The 23016-nt window shown below is 36.5% G+C and overlaps 1 protein-coding gene and 1 long non-coding RNA gene across 5 annotated transcripts in view; one reads left to right on the forward strand and one right to left on the reverse strand.

Annotated features, from left to right (window-relative positions):
• The window catches only part of LOC141563005 (uncharacterized), a 116823-nt gene extending 100313 nt beyond the window's left edge, over positions 1–16510 (reverse strand). For 3 of the 4 annotated variants that reach the window (XR_012488300.1, XR_012488299.1, XR_012488302.1), the window contains exons 1-2: positions 15651–16510; positions 10921–10997 (exon numbers count right to left, since the gene is read on the reverse strand). This is a non-coding gene — a long non-coding RNA (uncharacterized LOC141563005). Of the gene's footprint in view, positions 1–1614; positions 3699–5226; positions 5310–10920; positions 10998–15650 lie in introns of those variants that run through there. The other variant, XR_012488298.1, reaches the window with a different exon arrangement.
• The window catches only part of STARD13 (StAR related lipid transfer domain containing 13), a 683440-nt gene that overhangs the window by 165589 nt on the left and 494835 nt on the right, over positions 1–23016 (forward strand).

Here is a 23016-nt window from a genome sequence, read left to right on the forward strand (position 1 = left end):
CCCACTTTTTAATGAGGTGAGAGAAGTTTCTCTGTAAACCAAATATGTCAATTATTTTTCTCTTTGAGCCAATTCTGATGAGAGTAAGATTCACACAATGTTCCTCCCTCTCCCTAAATTCCCTCAGATATGATAGGTTTCCTTTGTCTCTTCATGGGATGTAGTTTCCCTCTTTTTATCTCCCCTATATTATCCTCTTTCCATTTATATTTCCCCTTTTTTATATATCAGTAAAATTAAATTATACATGCACTCTTTATGTATATCCATAATAGAAACATAGTTCTCAAGAGTTCTTTTTACCTTTTTCTGCTTCTCTTGAGTCCTATAGTTGGAGATCAAATTTTTGTTTAGCTCTGGTTTTTTCATTAGAAACAAATGGAATTCATCTGTTTCATTAAATATCCATCTTCTTCCCTGGAAGAAAATGCTCAGCTGAGCTGGGTAGTTTATTCTTGGTTACATTTCAAGTTTTTTTTGCCTTTTGGAATATCAGATTCCAGGTCCTTTGATCCTTTAATATGGAAGCAGCTAGATTCTGAGTGATCCTTATTGTGGTTACTAGGTATTTGAATTGTTTTTTTCTGGCTGCTTTAAATATTTTTCCCTTAGTCTGATAGTTCTGAAATTTAGCCACAATATTTCTTGGAGTTTTTTTTTTGTTTGTTTGTTTTTTGTTTTTTTTTTTTAGGGTATTTTTCAGAAGGTGTTCAATGAATTCTTTCAATACCTTTTTACCTTCTGATTCTATTACATCTGGGCAGTTCTCTTTGATGATTTCCTGTAAAATAGTGTCTAGGCTCTTTTTTTTATCACTATTTTAAGGAAGTCCAATAATCCTCAGATCATCTCTCTTAGATCTATTTTCTAGGTTTGTTGCTTTTCCAAGTATATATTTAACATTTTTTCTACTTTTTCATTTTTTTGGTTTTGCTTGACTGATTTTTAATGAGTTACTTTCTTCATTAGCTTTTTTTTTTTTTTTACTTCTTTTTGTATATATCCAATTAAGTTAAATACGTTGTTTTGCTCTATGGAATTTTTTTCCATTTCACTATTTTTTTAATGAGTTATTTTCTTTTTCCAATTCACAAATTCTGTTTCCCTGGGAGTTTTTTACCTTTTCCAATTCACATTTCAGGAAGTTGTTTTCTTTTTCCACTTTATCAAATTTTTCTTTAAATGAATTATATGCCTTTCCTGTATTCTCTTGCAGAATTTCTATTTTCTATCCCCGTTTTTCTCCTAGCTCTCTTTTAAGATCTTTTATAATTTCTTCTAGGAGAGCCTTGTGTGATGGGAACCAGGTTACATCCTCCTTTGGGGTTTTGTCTGAAGACTGTCTGTTATTAGTCTCCTCAGGGTTGAAAACCTGTTCTCTTTCTGTATAGAAGCTATATATGGTTAGCATAGGCTTGGCTTTTTTTTTTTTTTTTTTGGCTTGGCTTAAAAAAGCCCTTAGGGTCTGCTTCAGGGCAAGGAGGTTACCAGTTCCCTCTGCAGAGCAGGGATAGATATATGGACAGTAGCTGTCCTGTAAACAGGCTGCTAAGAGCAACTGAGCTGCAGGAGTGCCCTGGGCAGAGCCCCCTGCTATGCAGATTTGTGACTGCCCTGGGCAAAAGCTCCAAGCTGCAGAATGGGGCTGCACAACTTTGCTGTGGTCTGTGCTGAGTCACTTCCAATGCTGGGTGGGTCCTGTCAGATTCTGGCAGTTTTTGGAGTATATTCTACCTTTGGCCTTTTTGTAACTTCTCTGCTGATCTACTGCTTTGCAACCAGAGCAGAGCAATCAATCTGTGGTAGAGTCCTCCCTGCAAAATCTCCACCCACAGAGACCACTCCCTCTTTCTTCTGCTTAGTATGCTAACCTCAGTGTTCACCTCCCTGCCTGCACTGGCCTGTTCCTGCCAATCAGGACTTAGTTTGGTAATTTGTTGTACTCCCAATATTCATGGATTTTGCCAATCAAGCATTATTTCTAAGGCTGAATTTGGTAATTAGTAGTGAGGATAGAAGAGGAGCTTAGAATGACGTGCTTGTGTCTTCTCCACCATCTTGGCTCCTCCCCCCCTAGAAATGGCTTTAATTTCTTCATCTTAAAATTGTCTGTTCAATATCTTTGACCATTTATCAATTGGAAAATAGCTTGTATTCTTATAAATTTGAGTCAATTTTCTATAAATTTTAGAAATGAGGCTTTTATCAGAACCCTTGGATGTAAAAAAAATTTCCCAGTTTTCTGCTTTCCTTATAATCTTGGCTGCATTGGTTTTACCTGCATAAAACCCTTTTAGTTTAATCAAAATTATCCATTTTGTATTTTATAATGTTCTCTAGTTCTTCTTTAGTCATAAATTTCTTTATTCTCCACAGATCTGAGAAATAGACTATTCCTTACTCTCCTAATTTGCTTGTAGTATCACACTTTATGTTTAAATCAGGAACCCATTTCAATCTTTTCTTGGTATAGGTGTTAGGTGTTGGTCAATGCCTAGTCTCTGCCATAATATTTTCCAATTTTCCCAGAATTTTTTTGTCAAATAGTGAGTTATTATCCCAGAAACTGGAGTCTTTGAGTTTATTAAACCCGAGAATACTATAGTAATTGTGTTTTGCAATATGCACATTTTATTGCAGTACAATTAGTATACTGAAGTCACAATTTTCAAGGATCATTCAAGCCCACAATACAACAGGAACAATCAACTAAAGTGCAAAGGAAAGTTTAATTAAAAGTGAAAAAAACATCAAAAATTGACAAATTATTGCTGTTAAAAAACAAACAAAAAACTAATTAATCCCTAGGAAACAAGCAAAAACATTCAGAGAACCATGGCAATGGGAGGGTTACTGAGTCTTCTTTAATGCAGTGGAGGTTCCTTAGGGTTGGAAGAACAGAGAAACTCATTAAAAACAGCTACTAATCATTGTTAAGAAAAAATTATTATGGGCAAGACAGCACAAAAACTAGGACATCAAAAAATAGAAAAGGGTAATTTTTCCCGAGGAAATTTACTATTTTATTCAAGATTATATCAAACTTGATGTTAGAAGTTCAAGTGAGCCTTCAAGACAGGGGCAACTTCATCTAATTTCAAGACATGGGCAACTTCATCTAATTTTAAAACATTCACCTAAAAGTGCTTCAGAGATTTTTTTTTTTAACTTTTTGTTGGCCTGAAAAGGTTGTTTCTATTGAGGGAATGATAAACTAACAAATGTGTTGAAATAATGACAAACAACATTGTTCTAGAATTATCGAAATCCCAAAATAAAGTTGAAATACTACAACATATTCTTCATCATGGTACAAGTCATGATAAGTAAGAAATTTATCAAAGAGATATATATACACAAACATATTTCAGTGGCCTAGGATCTCACTTGACATACTCTGTTGAAAACCCATGAACTTCATCAAATAAGTCCTTAATATTCAACGTGCTTGTAGTTTTATGATGAAAGAAAAAGTGAGGTCCAACAAACAGTTGACCTAGCAATGGGGTGATAATACATGATAATAGGGAAATCCATAGGTATGCAATGAGCAGAGTTCTAGGTTAAGCAGGTTGGTGGCATCAGCCAACAGTGTGGACATAATCAATGAAAACTGGATTCAAGAGGTGTAACTTTAATTCTGGAAGGGCTGAGCAGGAAGTCCTGAAGGAATGGGGGTGCCAGGATAGGAACCATAGCTGTTACTCAGGCATAGAGAAATAAAACAGAAAATCAGTTACTAGGGAACTTAAATCCCAGGTGAGAGCATAATCACAGTACATCTTCCCCCCACACACATACACACAAAATCACAATGACTTTAAATGAAGCAACTAGTCAGTATGAGATAAGATGGAAAGCTAAAAATAGCAAGCTATAAAGCTATGGACATTTTGGTTGTGAATATTTTGTAGCCAAATAGATCCCAGATTTCTGAGTAGAGGTTAAGTGGCCTCACAATAGAGATTGGAGGCAAAGAGTCAGGGTGGTAGTTTACGCCAACATTCTGATCTTTAGCTCATCTCTGTTGTTTTAAGGGTCTTTTCTAACCCATGCCCAAATTTATAGATATTACTTCTCTAAAATCTTCTTTTACTTCCTTCCGCTCAGGTAGGTAGGTCTAGCTCTTTCTCTAAAGGACAAAGAAGTTGTCACTGGGGTTTGATAGTTGGAAAAGGGAACCAACTATCAAATGGGTCTCCATTGATAATTGCTTCCTAAAGGCATTCTGGCTATGCTGAAGAAGTTTTCTAGTGTCCTAAGGGAATTGAGGTTTACCCCACAGAGAATTTAGGCTCTTCAAATTTGGTGAATATTTCAAGGCCAAGATGAGTCACTGGGACCTATTTCCATATGGAAGTTAGGGTGGACACAAAGTCTCTGCAAGCCAAGTGTTAGGGCATGCTTGTGAATATGCTTTCAATACAACTGATAAATAAATCACTTCTTGCTGACCTTTTCCTGGTTAAATGATCTGTAATGTTTCATTTTTATCTAATATTAAACTTAAACTTTCAGAAGACCAGTCCAAATCAAGCTTGCAAATTAGAGCTTTAAGCTAGCATTCCCTCTTTTCTTCGTGCAGTTCTCCATCTCCTGTCTCTGTAACAATTCCTCACCAATGCTTCATAGAATCCCTCTTTTTTCAAACTGCAATTCAAAGGAGTAGCTAAGTCATGAAATGGATAAAATACCAGCCCTGTTGTCAGGAGAAAATGAGTTCAAGTCCTGCTTCAGTCACTTGACCTTGGGCAACTTCTTTATAAAAAGGGGGAGGGGAGAAGATGCAGTTCAAGCACTGCTTTCTTGCTTAAGCCTCTTCTCATTCCTCCAATTGCTAGTTGTTTTCCTCTCAAACTACCTTATATTTAGCTATTTGGAATTAATATGTATTCTCTTTATATTTATTTTTCATATAGTTTTATATGTGTGCATATTTATATGTGTATATATGTAAAATTGTAGCTCAAATACTGCAAAAAGACAGTATATTTTTCTAAAACAACACATAGCACCTATTCAATAGCTAATGATCGGGGGAAAAATTACCTGCTGCCAGGGAACAAAAAATGGAAAAATATCTCCAATTCTGGTTCAACATGTGAATATAAGTATAAGATTAAAAAGAAAAGCAATCACAAGTCTTTCCCTTGTAGTAGAAACATAACATAGATAAAAGAATATCTACAGTAGGTAAGGCACCTACTAGGAAAAAATTTTATATACCTGGATTCATGTTTGTTTCTCATCTCTTCAGATGCTAACCATAAAAGATGGAGTTCATTACATATTCATATCCATGGATATTTCTTATTGAAAAAATAAAAGGAAATAAAAATTCATAAAATGATTCTAAAAGGCAATTTGTAATAATAGAAAATACAGTTGAAAGCAAGGCTGCCATCATGCGGTTCTAATCGAATAAATACACTAAGCTCCATGAATCATTTGAAAATGAAATACAATAATATTTTGTGCAACACTGTTATTTTTTCATTATAACACACAGTTATAACTGCTAAGAGAATTTTATAAATATTAGTTATACAACTTGAAGAATTGTAGAATCAGTTATCAACTTCATTCAACAAAATAATATAACATTTAATATACTACTAACATATAATTGATTGGCTCTATGTTTTGATTAGGGCTTTTACTTTACACTTTGTCATCCTTTTATTTTGTTTTCATTCTAAAGATTAAAAAATGAATTCTTTTTAGTTAAGCATTCTTATTACATAGGTTCAAGTAGTTGATCAACAAATAGAATTTATTACTTTACTGATACAGTCTGAAGATATGTACAGGAACACAATAGGAATAAAAACACATTCCTTTCCCTAATAAAATGTAAAATCTAATAGGAGAAAATAAAACATTTAAAAATTCATTACCACAATCAAGTAGTCAAAGCAGGTTAGGGAAAAGTTACTAGATATTGCTAACAAGGACAAAAAGTTCTCTCTTACTTTGAAGTTATCTATTTGCAGCAGAAATAATGGTGAACTAAAAGCAGTCCTATTCTAGAATGGTTATAGAAATAGGGAGGGGGGAATGGAAAAGAAGAAGGAAGGAAGGAAGGAAGGAAGGAAGGAAGGAAGGAAGGAAGGAAGGAAGGAAGGAAGGAAGGAAGGAAGGAAGGAAGGAAGGAAGGAAGGAAGGAAGGAAGGAAGGAAGGAAGGAAGGAAGGAAGGAAGGAAGGAAGGAAAGGAGGGAGGGAGGGAGGGAGGGAGGGAGAAAGGCAAGTGAAATCTCTTCAGAGATGAGTAGTGTCGGTATAGAGATCTGCTATTCTGGAGTGGCCCTGCCTGGCCCCTAGGTTAGTGTATCTTTGGGGAAATTTTGCTGCAAGGACTGCTATAAGAGGCCTGAGGATTTAGGTACCAAGAACAACAGATGCTTTGAGCTTAAGCTCTATTTCCTAAGGAAAGTGATACCTGCATCCTTGATATTTTCACCTGTATCAGAGATATCTGAACAAAAGGAACAGAATCCTAAAATATTTGAGCTCCTTGAGCTAGATTACTTAATCTAGCATTTCCCCAAACTTTAACAACAAAACCTATATATTCCACAGACTAGAAGTGATGCTTAAACAAGGGGAAAAAAAGTCAATGCTAATAGTATTTCCCCTTGAAATATTAAATATGAAATTATATATATAAAGCTATCATTAAAAATTTATGCTGATTCATTGTGACATAGACTCAGAATCTGGATTCTCCTATCCCTTTAGAGTGCCTTGCAAGCTACATTACATCCTATGACATTGACCTGATTTTTCAAATGAGGAAATTGGTTTTTAGAGAGATAAACTTATCCAAATTTACCTAACCAAGGTAATACCAGACAAGAATTAGAACCCAGGCCTCCTTAGTACCATCTGAGTATGTTTGTTCCACTATACTCATGCTGCTTCTAGCTAGTAAAATCTCTTCATTTCATTGGTGAGGAAATAAAGGACAACTGAGGCTGAGTGATTTATTTTGTCACATGACTACCTACATAAAATAAAATCTCATACACACAAACATATTTACTTAGTAACTTGGTAAAGGCTAGTTTAAATTAGTGAAAAATGTGAATTCTGGAATATTTTTCTAGAAATGAATGCAATTTTATTTCAAATACAAATAAGTAATTCAAATTAAGCTTAAAATGTGTTGCCTAGTAGATTTTCCTAGGTAATCTGATTTAATAAATAATAATTTGTAATTAGCATATCAACTATTTAATATAAATGGTACTTGTAAATTGCTAGTGAGTAAAATGTTTTCTAAAGTAAATAATTTCTTTTGTAATGTAATTGACACTATTATTTTAAAATAATATATTTTTATGAACAAAATTTATTTTGCTATGTAACAGCTTACTTATTTGATATAGTAAAAAAATCTGAATTATAAAATATTTTTTACAAAAATATAGTTTTGTTATTTTCAAGTAATGTAAGTGTGAACAATAATATACTTTTAAATATTTTACAATATACTTTTATAGCAATTTACAATTTCTTGGTAGTTTCTTTTTACATGAATCACTTCACTCACCAGGGTTGAGGATGGAGGAAATCAGAGCTCAGTTTTAAACTGATAAAACTTACAGAGCCCAACAGCACTGTGCAGTCCTTTTAGCAGTGTATAAACATTTAAGTTTTGTAACTACTTAACAAGAATCTAATTTTAAGATGGGGAGCTCTCAAGTGTAGCTCTGAAGATTCCTCAAGTGCCATGATTTCTCACTTTAGGATATGGGGCAGTGTCTGAGTGTTTCCAATCCCAGGAGAATTTGTTTTAAGAAGTTACTTTAAGAGTGCATGTGTTATCACTTGCCCTTCATGCAAATATGGTAAGTTTTAGCTGTAGGAAGGACATTTAAAACCATTCTCATTTTATAGAAGACTAAACTACTGCTAAATAGTTGACTTAAGATTACATTGCTAATGGAACAGCAATAGAGCTCAGTTTTTCTAGTTGTGAGGGAAAAGGATGTTGACTAAATTTTATTAATAAATAGCATGAACTATTTTATAAGCTACTGTTTTTAATTCATATATAACTTCAAGTTAAGAATGCAAAATAAAAATGTTAAAAATTACATATCAAATTTTGTCTTCCATCTGGTAAAGCCAAGGGATGGTCTCATCATATGTATATGCCTCATGCATTTCTACTCTTTTGCTTTATAATTATGTACTTTAAAGCTAGAAATTATTTAAGTGGTTCTTTCATGATATTTCCTTCTTCTCTTAAATCAGAGGAAAATGTATCATAGTTCCTTTAACAGCAGCTAATCTACATATCTTTGCCTTGTAATTTTCCTTTAACAAGTGTAGGCTGATTAAAATCAATTTGAAATTGCTTATGTGTTATTGAAATGCCACTTGAAGGAGACCTTTCCTTTTAAAAAAGGCATTTCAATGAGTAGAAGTACCATTTTATCACTCAGCTTTTATATTTTGCACAAAACATAACTGGCAACATTTGTTTTGATCCACTAAGTAACCAGGATAAAGAACACCTTAAATTTTTATACGATAAACACATTTTCTCTATTCTCCAATCATATCTTCTGTAATTCAACAAATCTGTCATAATTTTGCTTGAAATTGTAATTCGAATTATAATTTTAATATTTTTAAAAAGTACAAAATTTTTATTTTCTTAGTCTTCATTGACCTTTAGAGCCATATATTTGGAACAAAAATTAAGTAAATCTCAACATATAATGCATCTCAATTTATTTCTATGATAGTGGATATTACAATATTTCAAGCAGACATACTATATTATTATTGATAGTTTTAATGAATGGAAGGAATCTTTTAAAGTGCAAATATAACAATAAATATGGCTAATTTGCATTCTGATGAGCACAAAAAAAAAAGTCATACAATTTAAGGTTTAACAAATTTATGGTGCATTAAACTAAGAATATATAAATTCATTATATCAGTATACAGCCAGAATATTTTTTAAGTTGAAAAATATTTTGTTTTCTTGAAAGGATAAAACTATAAAAGGACTAGTCTAATAATTAAAACATCTATAAGTTGTAACTTCATAAGTGAATCATATATTCCATTCTGAAAAAGGGTATGAAACAGAAGGAAAATAGACTTAAACAAAAGAATGTTATAAGAAAGCCTAAGATAAAAGAAAGAGAATAAGCAATTTAAATAACTATAAAAGAGAATTAGTAATTTTTTTTAGAAATTATATTGATTGGCTGTCAAACAGGTCAATATCAAGTCAGCTAATGACAATTTAAACTGGTTACAATATCATGATATTGAGTTATCAGGTCATGTTTAATTTGTCATATCTATAAAATCTTTATGAAAATTCTTTACACATGAATAGATTGTATCCTTAAAGGATGGTGAGAAGTCAATGAGCAGACTTTGGAAAATGATACAGCAAAAAAGACTATCTGTGCATATATACATAACATACCCAAGTGTGTATTTTGTAGATATTTATAGCATATCAATCGTGTTTAATTAGATCATAGGCTTATGTTTGCCACATAACTATAGGTAGAATAGATATAGAAGTTATAGATGTATGGACATAAGTATATAGATATCTAACAAAGAAGTACCATTGTCATAACTTATAAGATTGGAGTTTTGTGCCATTCTTTATCCTGTGCCCAGATTTTTCCTTTGATAAAACCAGTTGTGTGCTGGGGAAGTATTCCCCTAATTACAGCAATTAGGCTCTATTGCCACACTTATTTGATCATTAATTCTCCACTCCAGAGACCTGGGGACAATATTTCTTTTTTGGCTTAAGTCTGCCTAAAAAAAGGCAAATAGGAAAAAGTGGTATTCAAAATCTAAACATGGAAAGAATCATAGTATGCATTTATAGAATGATTAGACAGCATTAAGAAATTTAACTTATCTCTATATCTGTAGTTGGTGAGAAGGCAAATATTTTAAGCCTCATCAGGGACTTAAAAGTAAAGCAATTGGGCAATAATCCTAATTAGGTTTTTCACCCTTCACCTTGGCACTACTCAAACAGACAATCTTGATCTTTGCAGTGACCTTTCTCTCTAATTTTGCCACTACTACGATAGAGACAAAAGATCTTTGGGCTTTTCAGAACTCACAAGGTTATAACCAGTCTTGAATACAACCACCACAAGACATTCAATTACCTTAAAACAGGAAAGAATAATTACAAAGAGTCAGTGTTTATGTAGTCAATGCTTCATAGAAGCCAATAGGAGATAGAGCAGGTGCCTCCAACTCAACTGTACACAGTATTTCCAAATTGTATACTTTACAGACAGAAGGAAATCCTTAAAAAGGCCTGTATCTTACTTTTGCACAATCCTTGAAGTTACCACCAACTCTTCTCATTTGGCAACCAATAAGAGGATTACTCTTCATTTCATTTTAGTGCAAGCCCTTCAGCAATGAATTAGACATGTCCAGTCCCAACAGTTCCTCACCCCCACCCCAAGTTGGTAGGTAATAGACAGAGAATATCTGTCCATGCTCCAAGAAATAGCATCTAGAAGCCCACTCACCCAGATTATATATGCTTGTGTATAATTATATACACAGTAACATATGATGTGGTCCAAACCTGTGATTTTAAACTTTGTTCCCCATTTAGATTGACAATATATCTACACTTGTGGCTTCCACTTCCTCTCTTCTTACTTCTCTATACTATGAAGTATGTTTTCTGAATTCATAACTCAACTGAAATTTCTCTTTCCAAAGTTCTCTCTGAAGTCATCAATGAATATTTATAAGCAATTATTAGGTTACCAAACACTGTACTAAGCAGCAGAGATATAAATACAAGCAAAACCCAAAGATAAACCTCTCCTCAACAAACTTATATACTCTAAAGGGGAAAGACCATTCATTAAAGAAAACTAAACTAAAAAAGATACCTGTGCAGGAGCATGGTGGCTCAAAGTCTGGTGAATGAAGGATGGTGAGTCTGGGTCTTTTTTTCATAATGGAGATTCTGAAAAAAGCAAATTAAAACAACTTTGAGGTACCACCTCACACCATTCAGATTGGCTAAAATGACAGAGATGATAAATATTGGAGACATGGGAAAACTGGGCCACTAATGCATTTTTGAGTGAGGTTGTGAACTTATCCAACCATTCTGGAGAGCAATCTGAAACTATTCCCAGAGGGCTATCAAACTTTCATTTGATCCAGTAGCCATTCTACTGAGCTTATATCCCAAAAAAATCTTAAAGGAAGGAAAAGGACCCACATGTGCAAAAATTTTTGTGGCAGCCCTTTCTGTAATAGTAAGAAACTGGAAACTGAGTGGATGCCTATCATTGGAGAATGGCTAAATAAGTTATTATATATGAATGTTATGGAATATTATTGTTCCATAAGAAATGATCAGCAGGATGATTTCAGAAAGATCTGGGGAGATTTACATGAACTAATGCTGAGTGAAGTGAATAGAACTATGTACAATATATTTGTACATAGCAACAAGATTATACAATGATCAATTCTGATGGACACGGTTCTTTTCAACAATATGATTCAGGCCAATTCTAACAGACTTGTGATAGAGAGCCATCTGCATCCAGAAAGAGGACTGTAGGGACTAAAAGTAGATCACAACATAATATTTTCACCTGTTTTGTTGTTGTTTGCTTTTTTTCCCTCATTTTTTTCTTTTTGATTTGATTTTTCTTGAACAGCATGATAAATGTGGAAATATGTATAGAAGAATTGTACATGTTTAACATGTATTGGATTATTTGCTGCCTAGAGGAAGGGGAAGAGAGGGAGAAGAAATTGGAGCTCAAGGTTTTGCAAGAATGAATGTTGAAAACTATCTTTGCATGAATTTTTTAAAAAGCTATTTTTTTAAATGGAGGTTCTGAGGAGAAGGGAATACAAATGCAGGGGTCTAGAGAGAAGGAAAAAAGAAAGGAAGGAGCAAAGGAAAGAAGGAACAAGTGAACAAAGGAAAAATAAATCCATTTATTAAATATCTGCTATTTGTATTACCTGGTACTAATCATTTTATTCTTGTTAATCTATTTGATCTGCCCCAAACTATGATAAATGGGTGCTATTGTTATTATTTTACAGTTGAAGTTGAGGTAAATAGATGTTAGTAACTTGCCCATTTACACAGATAGTGTATGTTTGCCTTGGAATTAAAGTCATCCTGACTCCAGATTCAGAACTCTATCCACTGTGGCACCCATCCAACAGAAGACAATTGAACCATGGTCCAGGGAGTGAAGCATGACTGGTTTTGGCCCTTGCTCAAAAATGGAGGTTCTAGAAGAAATTCACCAATGGATGAAGGGGCTGGAGTGATAGAGGGAGAAGTCAGCTAATGCAGAGTGGAAAAGTCCAGTCAAAAGTGATCAGTTAATTACTAAATCCAATGGCCTTTCTCACTTTGTCCTTTTTGACCTCTTAAAGCTTCTTACTCTCCCTCATCATCACATCCAAGAAATTACCAAGTCTTGTAAATTCTTCCTCCACATCTCTCTCTCTGCCATCCTTTTCCTCAACTTTCATGGCCACCCTAGTTCAAAACTTCACCATTTCTCAACAAAACTTTTTGCTAGCAGTATCCCTTTCCTACTCCACAAATTTGCTAAGGTGATACACCAAAAGCACAAGTTTGACCATATCACTCCTTTATTCAATAAATTCCAGTAAATCCTTTTTACTTCTTGCATCAAAAAAAGTTTCCTCTATTGGCATGTAAAGTTCTTTATAATCTGGTTCCCAACTAACTTTCCAAGATTTCCACTTTCATGCACTCTACAATTAGCTAAACTGGTTTTCTTCCTGGTTCTTCATATACAATACTCTATCTCCTATCTTTAGTTTTGTCAGGCACTTTCCCAAGATCTACAATGTTCTTCCTCCATCATCCTATTACGGTATGCATGGGAGTTAGTTTGAATATAGCTTTCAAAACTGTATTTCATCTATCAAGTCAAATGATTCTTTTGAAAATCAGTAAACATAACAGATTATACTTTCTGAGACACTTCTCAATATGTCCAAGAACTTATCTGCAAAATACTTCCTATTTTATAGTTTTCAATGCACATATGACTAAAAAACAAATAAACAAAAAACTATGTACATACTCTGTTCCAAGCTCCGTAATAAGCATTGGGAATAAACATTTTAAAAGCACATGGTGCTTACAAACTTCAAGGAGCTTACTTTTTTTTTTTTTCCAATTCAGTATTTGTCATGTTTCAATTCAATATTTGTCATGTGCAAGAAAAAAAAAGGAAAAGGGGAGAAAACCAAGAGAAAGAAAAAAATGAAAAAAAAGTGAAAATATTATGCTTGGATTCATATTCTGCTTCCATAATTCTCTCTCTGGATGCAGATGTCATTCTCTCCCATGTCTATTGGAATTACCTTGAATTACCAAATTGCTAAGAAGAACCAAATTTATCACTGTTGATCATCATATAATCTTGTTATTATGTACAATGTTCTCTTGGTTTGGGTCACTTCACTTAGTATCAGTTCACGTAAGTCTTTCCAGGCTTTTCTGAAATCAGCTTCCATTCTTACAAGGAATGCAACCCACATTTGGATTGGTAGTTGCATATGCCTTTTTGTTACCTTTTTTTTGGTAATCTGATAGTTCTGTGATCTTTTCTTTTCCTTGGAAACCTTCCTTTGAAATATGTGGAAAACCAGTTAAAACTATGTTGTCTCCAGCAGTTTTCTGTATTTTGTCAAGAACATGTCATAGTTAATTGTTTTACAACATGCTAGTGCATAAGTAATTTTCATCTTTTCCACATGTTATCCCTTTGGTTTCACCTACAAATGTTCTTGGAACAATCTAGTTTCTCTAGATGCACCTCAACCTCTTTGTAGGTTTATTTTCATCTTCACTCATTTATAATTTTGTGAAATCTCATCATTTAAGTTGTTTTGAAAATGAGTTTTCTTTAAATTGTTAACAGTTGAGTGTTAAAGGGTTTGAAGGGTTCTATGCAGTGCCTCAAAGAATTTCCATACATCTTCCATCTCTACATTCTGCAGTCAATCGATATTCATAAGTAACAATTATCTCAATGGTGCTCTGTTTGCATTTACATATCAGAAGGTTCCCACACTGTGCACCAGAGCGGGAAAGGGACATGTAAATATGCTCTGTCCCAGGAAAACTTTCTTTCCTTCTTTGTAATGGGTTGTAATATCTACCGTTGGAGAAGGAAGCCGGGATATTCATTGCTAGGATATTAGTTCTGCATTATGAAAGATACCAAAATTTAGAGTCTGATCTCCAGCTAGAAATAGCTTGGCTCTAAGTTATCAAGGTTAATTAGCCCAGCTAGGAAGCTACCAGGCGGTCATGTTTTCACTTAAAACCCAAAAGAGCTCCTCCCTAGACATCTTGCTTCTCCACTTTACCTAGGACCTTCCTGGTTGGGACTTAATGTTTTAGGATTCCCTCCCCTCCACATCTAAGCGCTGTTATCAAAACACTTTTATTTTCAAGGGGGGGGGGGCAAGAATGGGGAACTTTCTCCAATTTTCCTAAACATTCCTACACAAGGTGCACCAAAAGTTTCTGTGCAGTTTCAAGTTTTAATAACTTGAAGACGTCCTAGAATTTTGGGGATCCCTATCCACTGGCAAAATATAGGCCTTGGATGGAGACGGTCCGGTAAAGCGGAACGGAGTTTCCGTCCCCGTCCAGTCAAATGAGAGGTCGTTCTAGAAGGTCCCTTCCGGCTTTTTTTTTTTTTTTCTGAGATTCAACCCTCAGAGAGACCATGTTAATTTCCCAGTCACCATTTTAAAAGTTGCCTCTCCAGCTCGGCTCTGACATGGCCGGCGGGGCCACGCAGTGCCGGAACAAAAGCTGTGCCGGAGATCCTATAGTTTAGGGCGGGCAGAATAGCGGATTGAGATCCCCGGAAAACCTGCTGTACCCGGAAGAGAGAACGGGGCGGGGGAGAACCAAAAACAGGGAGGGGGCGGGAGCATAGGAGGCGCAGCTAAGTGGGGAGGAGACAATGGGGAGAAGGCCGGAAAGCAGGCCTAGGGCCAGAGGAGGATAGAGGAGCTAAATTCAGCCCCTCCACCACACCCAACGACCTGGCCCTCAATGCGCGGGAACCACAAAGCCCCTCCAAAGCCAGGCCGAGGTGATTTTACAGAGTGAGGGACTCTAGGCTCCGCCCCCTACCGTAGGGCGGGGGAGAAGGAAAAGAAGAGTTTTGCGTTAGGACCCTTCTCGGGAACGTTCATAGGAAAGAGGCGGGGCGGGAGAAATCGCGCGCACGAGTGCGCGTTCCATTGCCAGCAGTGGGAACATCCCACACCAGATGGCGCTGCAACACTTGGTAGTCCGAGCACTAGACGGAGGGAGAGCAGAGAAGGGTGGTGCCGGAACCTTCTCTTCGATCCCACCCACCCCCCTCCTCTGCAGCGCGCAGGCGCCAGGCTCTAGGGCTCAAGTGGATTACCACAAGGGGACGCGACTGGGGCAGTGACCGGAACTGAGGGGCAACCGCTGTTTTTGCGCGCGCTAGTGGTTGGCGCGAGGAGGCGTGGGGGTGGGGGAAGGGAGGACGTGGCGGGGAAGGACTGCGCGCGCACCCAAAGTGGAGGCGGGGCGGGACAAGCACTTTACCTTGGCCGGGAGCCGCCCGGAGCGTGCGGCTGACGCCAACTGCGTCCTCAGACGCCTTTGCAGTCCGCGACCATTTGGGCGTCCCTGGCCTGGTACTAAAGCTTGGCCTTTTCTGGCGCCCCCACTTCCCGCGTGAGCCGGTGGGCAGGGGCGAGGCTTCTCGGATCAGGCCTCGCTCTTGGAGCGGGCTCCTGCCCCCTCCCTTGAAGGTGGAAGGGGAAGGCTGAGGGAATCGGCCAAAAACAACCGCGGTAGCGTGTAGAGCCGGGAGAGAGAGGACTTTGTTGTTGGGTGGGGGCGGTGCCAGCCACGATTTTACGAGGGGAAAAAACGGGTTATGTTGAGCTATTGAGAATTGTTGCCCATGACTAACCCGCCCCTCGTACACCCCCCTAAAATGGTTCTTTGGCGCGATGACCAAACTGCTCAAATGAATCATTTAAGATGCAGCTCATGCCGTCAGCCCTGGCCTGTGCAGTCCGCTGCTCCCTGAAAGAGGGCCTCTTCTTCTTGAGTCGCATTCCTAAATTCTGATCCTCCACGGGCTTGGATTTCTACAAGGAGGCCATTGTCAGCAGATGGGCCGAAACACTTGAGCTTCCCTAATTTGAATAAAAGCTGGTCTATTGTATGCTCCGACTGTGGAGATCTGTTTTAGGACATCATTCTTAAAATGGGCCTCGAACAGCGTCCTTAATTTTTCTTTTGGCATTGCCTGTAGAGGTAAAGGTTAAGTGAGCTTTAAGAGGATTGCATCAGACGAATGAGATTTCTTATTTCTGCATTTTAATGAGTTCTCTGCTTCTATAAAAAACATTCACTCGAAGTTTTGCAATAAAATACACTTGATTTATTTAATTTCAATAACTGCAAAGTAGTTTGAGGTGTGTCTTTATGGCATAGTTACTTTAGAAAATTAGAGGTTTACACGGCTATTTGTTAATCATAAAAATATTTTGTTTAGTGTCCATAGGGTGTTTTGCAATTCAAATGAAACCTCTGTGCCTTAGATTAAAATTTGTCGGTGACAAAGCTAGATCCAAACACACAGGAAATTAAAAAAAAATTTTTTTCAAGAAATTGTTCCAACAAAGGGTTCAGTTCTTTGTGGTTCTTTGGGTAATAAAAATTGAAAGTTTACTGAAATGGTGAGATATAGGCTGGAATATAGTTCAGAGTGCTAGACTTTGAAATTAGGTAAGACCTGGGTTCAGATTCCATCTCCAGTACAATTGTGTGACTGGAAATGACTAAATGTTATAAGCCTCAATTGTAAAATGTCCATAGCAAGAGGAGTAATACCTATCTACCTCACAGGCTGTTCTGACAAGAAAATGAAAATATATGGAAAGCTCTTGGCACATCTTAAACTGTTATATAACTTTGGTTATTATTATCACATTTCATGTTAAGTGGGCTAGGCATGTGATGCAAACTGAAAAAAGGGTTGAAGGCCAGGGTGAGAGAAACCTACAAATTTTGGATGGGATGGAACTTTAGAAATTCAAACACCTTCTTTTAGAGTTAGGGAAATTCAAACCCAGAAAGATGATCTGAAGATCCCACTTGTTTTTCAAATTTAGTGTATATAAAATTAAGCTAATCTCTTCCCTAAATCTATCCTTTCTAATTTCTATGGTTAAGGTCATCAAATCACCAAGCTTCAGTTTCTGAACTTTTTCATAGGTAGGATCAAGTAGTTTAAAGTAAGGAAAGAATTTAAGAGTTGAAAGGGATTTAAGAGGTTGTGTAGTTCTAATCCCCTCATTTTATAAATGGAAAAAAAAATGAGGGCCAACAAGGCTAAGTAACTTTGCCTAAGTCATGAGGCAGAATTTAAATTGAACATTTATTTCTACCACACCATGCTACTTTCTTGTATCACTTCTCAAATTCAGTTAGTTGTCACGACCCATCCACCTCCACAATACTAATTATATTTTCCTCATCTCTCTTCATACTCCTGCAACCCTAGTTCAGGCCCATTTCTCACTTGGGCAATTGCAGTGGCTTAACTGATAATCTTTATCTAGTCTATCTTTCACACTCAGAGTGACCATATGAATTTTTCTAATCCTCAGGTCTATCCTTTTCATTCTTTTTAGTTTAAAAATCTTAAAATCATAGGAGTTAGACCTGTAAGAGACTTTGATCTCCAAATTACCTTTTGCAAAAATGTACATTCCTTAGCCTGGCACTTAAAGAACTTCATAGTTCATGTTCAATATACTTTCTCAACTTTATTTCAAACTACTCCCTTCACACACTTCACACACATGTTGGACAAAGTGAACTATTCTCTTGCATCCACTATTACACTTACATAGTTTCTCCCCATTTGTTCAGTCACAGAATTGGAGGTTTGGAAGGGACCACGACAATCTTTATTCCAACTCAGAAAAGAGTCCCTAGTATAACATCGCATACAAGTGGTATCCATTCTCTGTTTGAAGACCTCTAAGAAAGGGTATTTAGGCAACTCATTACACCAAACTTTTTGTGACATCTAACCCCATGAATTTGCCTCTTTTCAAATTGCACCCATTGTTCTTCTGCCTTCTGTGGCCAAAAAGAACAAGTCTGATCTCTTTTTGATGAGGTGCAAATAAGGAGGTTAGTGGTAGAGAAGAGGTTCGAAAATTGGGGTGGGAAATCCCTTCTAGTCAGCGAGGTCCACAAACCCTAAATCTGAGAGGCAAAAGGGATTTATTGGCACTGAGGAGCCAGCTCTGCTAAGAAGACAGACTTCTTAGTGACAAAGTGTTCTGTTAGGAAGATAGCAAAGATTAACGCTGTGAAGAGAATATCTTCACCAGTGGGCATGATCTATTAAGACATCTGCAAAAAACATCTGGGTATGTAACCCCAGACATATTGGGGCTTTCTTTGATCTTTGGCATGGATATGGGGGCCAACTCCTGAGAGACTGATTATCAATTTAAAATTGAATGAGATTACTTAACTGGAGTTTGAGCCATTGAGAGTTGTTTGTGGCAATCCAATAGAGGGTTATTGATCAAGATCTTCAATTAAATGAAACAAACCACTTAACTGGAGTTTACAGGCTTTTCCCAGAGTCTGGGAGGTCCTGAAAGGGATACAGTTTACATCTGGGACCTCCAAAAGATCTCGGTTTATGTCATTTTCTACCTCACAACTTTTTTTTTTTTTTTTTTTTTTTTTTTTTTTGAGGCTGGGGTTAGTTAAGTGACTTGCCCAGGGTCACACAGCTAGGAACTGTTAAGTGTCTGAGACCAGATTTGAACTCGGGTCCTCCTGAATTCAAGGCTGGTGCTCTATCCACTGCACAACCTAGCTGCCCCAACCTCACAACTTCTTAAAGATTTAAAAACCCAATTCTCTACTGATAATTACTTTTCAGTTTGTCAACTCCTTAAACTATGGCATCAAGAATTGACCACAGTACCCAAGAAAAACTGATAGGGTAGAATACCGTTGGTATTATCACTTTCCTATTTTTGGATGCAATGACTTTCTTATCACAGCTAAGCTCACATTTATGACTAATGATGAGGCTGCCTTCAATTGTAATGTTTGGTAAGTCATTTGTTCCTTTTAAATTGTGTATTAGATTTGCTTAGATATTCTAGTCTGTTAAGATCTTTTTGGATCCTATTAGCCTATTAGCTATTGGTCCCAGAGTTGTGTAATCTGCAAATTTAATGAGTTTATAATCTATTCCTTTGTTTAAATTACCATGTTAAACAATACAGAGCCAAGTACAGATCCATAGATATTCAATTGGAAACCACCTGCCTCATTGATATTGAACCACTAAAATCTGAGACCAATCACCAAACTCATTCTGATGAGGTTTAGATGTGGGGAACCCAAATGAAATTAGGGCTTCTGGTGGTCAGGGAGTTAAATAAGGTCTAGTGGCAGCACAAGGGTAGGGAGTTCTGAGGATTCCCTTTCTGGTGGCGCAGAGGTCCTCTGTAAAAGAATTTATAGACCGGAAGACCTAGATTGATAAAAAGAGGTTTATTATGGGGATTGGAAGAAAGTTTAAAGTCTGGTTAAGAAAATAGGTGAGAGTAAAGAGGGCACTGGAAACAGTATTCCAGTGGGCAGAAAGTTCCTGACTGTAAAGGCACTGCCAAGGTCCATCTGCAAAAGCCTTAGCTGATGGAAGCTCATTATATTGCTTATCATGGTGAGGGTTGGGAAGCCAGAGCAGATCATTAGAATGGGGGTTGGGAGAGCCTAAGTTGGCTCAGATACAGTGGGGGCTGGGACAGATCCCATCTCCTATTGGAATTCAGAGGGGTGCTTTTAACCAGGATTTGTGAATCAAAGGTCCTAGCTTCTTGAATTGATAATGCATCAGCCAGGAGAGGCTCAGAGTAATCTGTATAAATCAATCTGAAAGGATCACAAATCAGTTTTTTCAAGAGACCACAACCTACTTCAATTCTGAGCCTCTGTAATTATATTGTCATCTATTTCATATTGCTCCATCTTATATTTAAGAATAGTCTTGCTAAGACAACTAAGAAAGCCTTGCTAAAATCTGAGTAAACCAGACAATACAATAAATATGTAAAATACCTACTAAATTGCAGGCATATAATGCTGAGAATACAAATAAGGAAGTCCCTGCCCTCAAAGAACTTACCATCTTATGGGAAGAGACAACATTAACAAAGCTGAAAAAGGAGTGGATTTGAGAAGGTATCCTATATGTTGATGATGGAGTCAAATCCAAGCAGTGCAGCTAGTAAGAAATAAAAGGTTGTCTGGGCTTGAGTCCTTTGTAAATGGGGACTCAGAATGAGGAGTTTTTTTGCTTCACTTTTCAGTTCTCTATAATCAGAGGAGCAAACACAACTGAGGGAGTGTGGGTACTAAAGCTGATGCAGAATGTGATAATGAGTTTCCTGATAATGAATTCTACTACTCATCTACTACTCATCTAGTTTAATCCTATCAAAAAAAAAAGAAAATGAGGTTATTCTTAAATAATTTGTTCTTGATAAAGTTAAGTTCAGTTCTTTATAATTGCTTCCCTTTCTAATTAATTAATGATGCATTTTAGAATTTTCCCAGGAATAGAAGTTAAGCTCACTGGTCTATAGTCTGTAGATTCTATTTTCCCATTTTGAAAAATCAGAATTGATGAGGAGAAACAGGCTCTAAGCCGAGATAGATCAGCTCCTTTTCTGGTGGTGTGATTAACTCTCTCTCCTTCCCCACAGTAACCAAGAGCCAGGTCCATGTTAGTGAATGAATTCGCTACTCAATGCTGTGTTATTGATAGTAAAGGTATAGACAAGCATTTGGCCTCTAGGTTGAGAAAGGCCAGTCTGCCTGGAAAGGGCCAGGATGCCAGAACAAGTTGGCGGGCACAAGGCAAGGAAACAGAGTTTGAGGAATACAATTTTAGAAATTCATTTCATACATAACCAGAGTCATAAAACAAAGTGTATATAGAGATGTTATCCAAGAGGTTCTGGAGATATTTGTAAATAAGGCAGGAATTTCATTTGTGTCTCAAGTTATCTCCTTTAACCTCTCCTAAGGCAGGAATTTCCTGTATCTTGGGCTATCTCTTTTTGACCTTATCAAGAATGTTGTCTCTTTCATTTTCCATGTTCTTTGAAATGCTTATAACAGCAACTTAACAATTACATCTACCAGTTCTCTGTGGTCCCAGAAATGTAGATCAGCTGGGTTAAGTGATTTGAATTCATCAATACTAATAATAGCTAATAATGGTAGTAACTCTTACATATTTTTAAATTCTCATTTTACATAGGAAGAAATTGAGGGACAGAGCAGTCAAATGATTTGCCTAAGGTGCCTAGCTAGGGAACATCAGGTAGGATTGGGTTTTCTTGACTCCAAGATCTGTTGCCTATTCAGGCAACCTTGCTGCCTTCTGGGTACTTAGGTGCTCTCTTCTTATCTTTGTTATGTACAGTCATTTGCTATGTCAGTCATTTTTGTCATTTTACTTCCAATGCAGATCACTCTGTTTAGCTGAAAAAAATAGAAGTAAAATAAAAATTATCGCTTTCCCTTCTCTCTGGGGTTTGTTCTTTTCCTTATTCACTCCAGATATCACTTTGATACTCCTTTTTCTCCTAATAAAACTTTTTTAAAAATCTCAAATCTTAGTTATTCTTGGCATGTCTTGTTAACTCATCTCCATGCTCTTATGTCCATACTTTGGCCTTGTTTACATCTTCTCTAATTTTTCTTTTAATATGTTGATTGGTGAGTTCCTATGCATACACATGGGATCTCTTAGACAAATTCCATTTTTCATGTTCACTGGAATTGTTTCTCTTTGTATCTTGAAAACACCATTCTTAATAACTTTATTCATGATTTTTCTCACCTGAGAGCTTATACAACTAGTATATCATTCTTTGGAGAGCAAGCAGATGTTTCTTCAGAGCATCAATCACTTCACAAAGAGCCTCAAATCTGTTTTTAAAGCTCTAATTATGTAGCAGCCCCTTTTCATTTCCTTTCTGTGTATAACACTTTCCATTCTCCAAAATTAGGACAAAGATCATATTTCCTTTTCTCTACCTCAGATCCATTTTCCCCCCTTCCTTGAAGCAATTTCTTTCTCTAATTGGTTGGTTCTCCCAGAAACTCTTTTTTTTTTTTTCCCCTCCAGAACTTCCTTTTTAAGAAAAAACACCTAGTTCATTCATGTCTTCATTTTACTCTACAATCTGTTTCTGTCTCTCTGGACTTTGTCTACCGAATCTCCTCACTTGTGTTCCCTTTTTCTATCCCCACTCTTTACAGCATCCTTTTATTTATATTTATTGTTTTTCCTAGTTAGAATACAAGCTCTTTGAGGGACTATAGCAAAATCTTCATACTGGTTGAGATTTTTTAGCCTTATTTTAAAGATTTTTGTTGGGTTTCTTATATTTCACCTCAAAGATCAAAGTATCACTTCTTAAGAAAGACAAGCTATTCAACTTCCTTTCCTTTTCATCAACAAACTGACAAACCTCTCTTTCTGCCAGATACTAACTTCTTTTTTGTTCATTGGCCATTTTCAGTTGTGTTCAACTCTCTAATTTTATTTGGGGTTTTCTTGGCAAAGATACTGAAATGATTTGCTATTTCTTTCTCTAGCTCACTTTACAGGTAAGGAAACTAAGACAAACAGGGTTAAATGATTTACCCAGGTAACACAGCTAGTGTCTTGAGTCTTCCTGACTCGAGAACCAGCATTTTAACCACAGCTCCACCTAAGTGAATGCTTTCATCAATTTGTCCCACCCACCAATCTACTTTGCTTTATATTTTAATTGCTTCAATTTATCTTACTTCTTTTTGCTAGCTGCCTTCTTCTCATATCTCCAGAGACTGAACT

The sequence above is a fragment of the Sminthopsis crassicaudata genome, chromosome 3, assembly GCF_048593235.1.
Source record: "Sminthopsis crassicaudata isolate SCR6 chromosome 3, ASM4859323v1, whole genome shotgun sequence".
Lineage (NCBI taxonomy): Eukaryota > Metazoa > Chordata > Mammalia > Dasyuromorphia > Dasyuridae > Sminthopsis > Sminthopsis crassicaudata.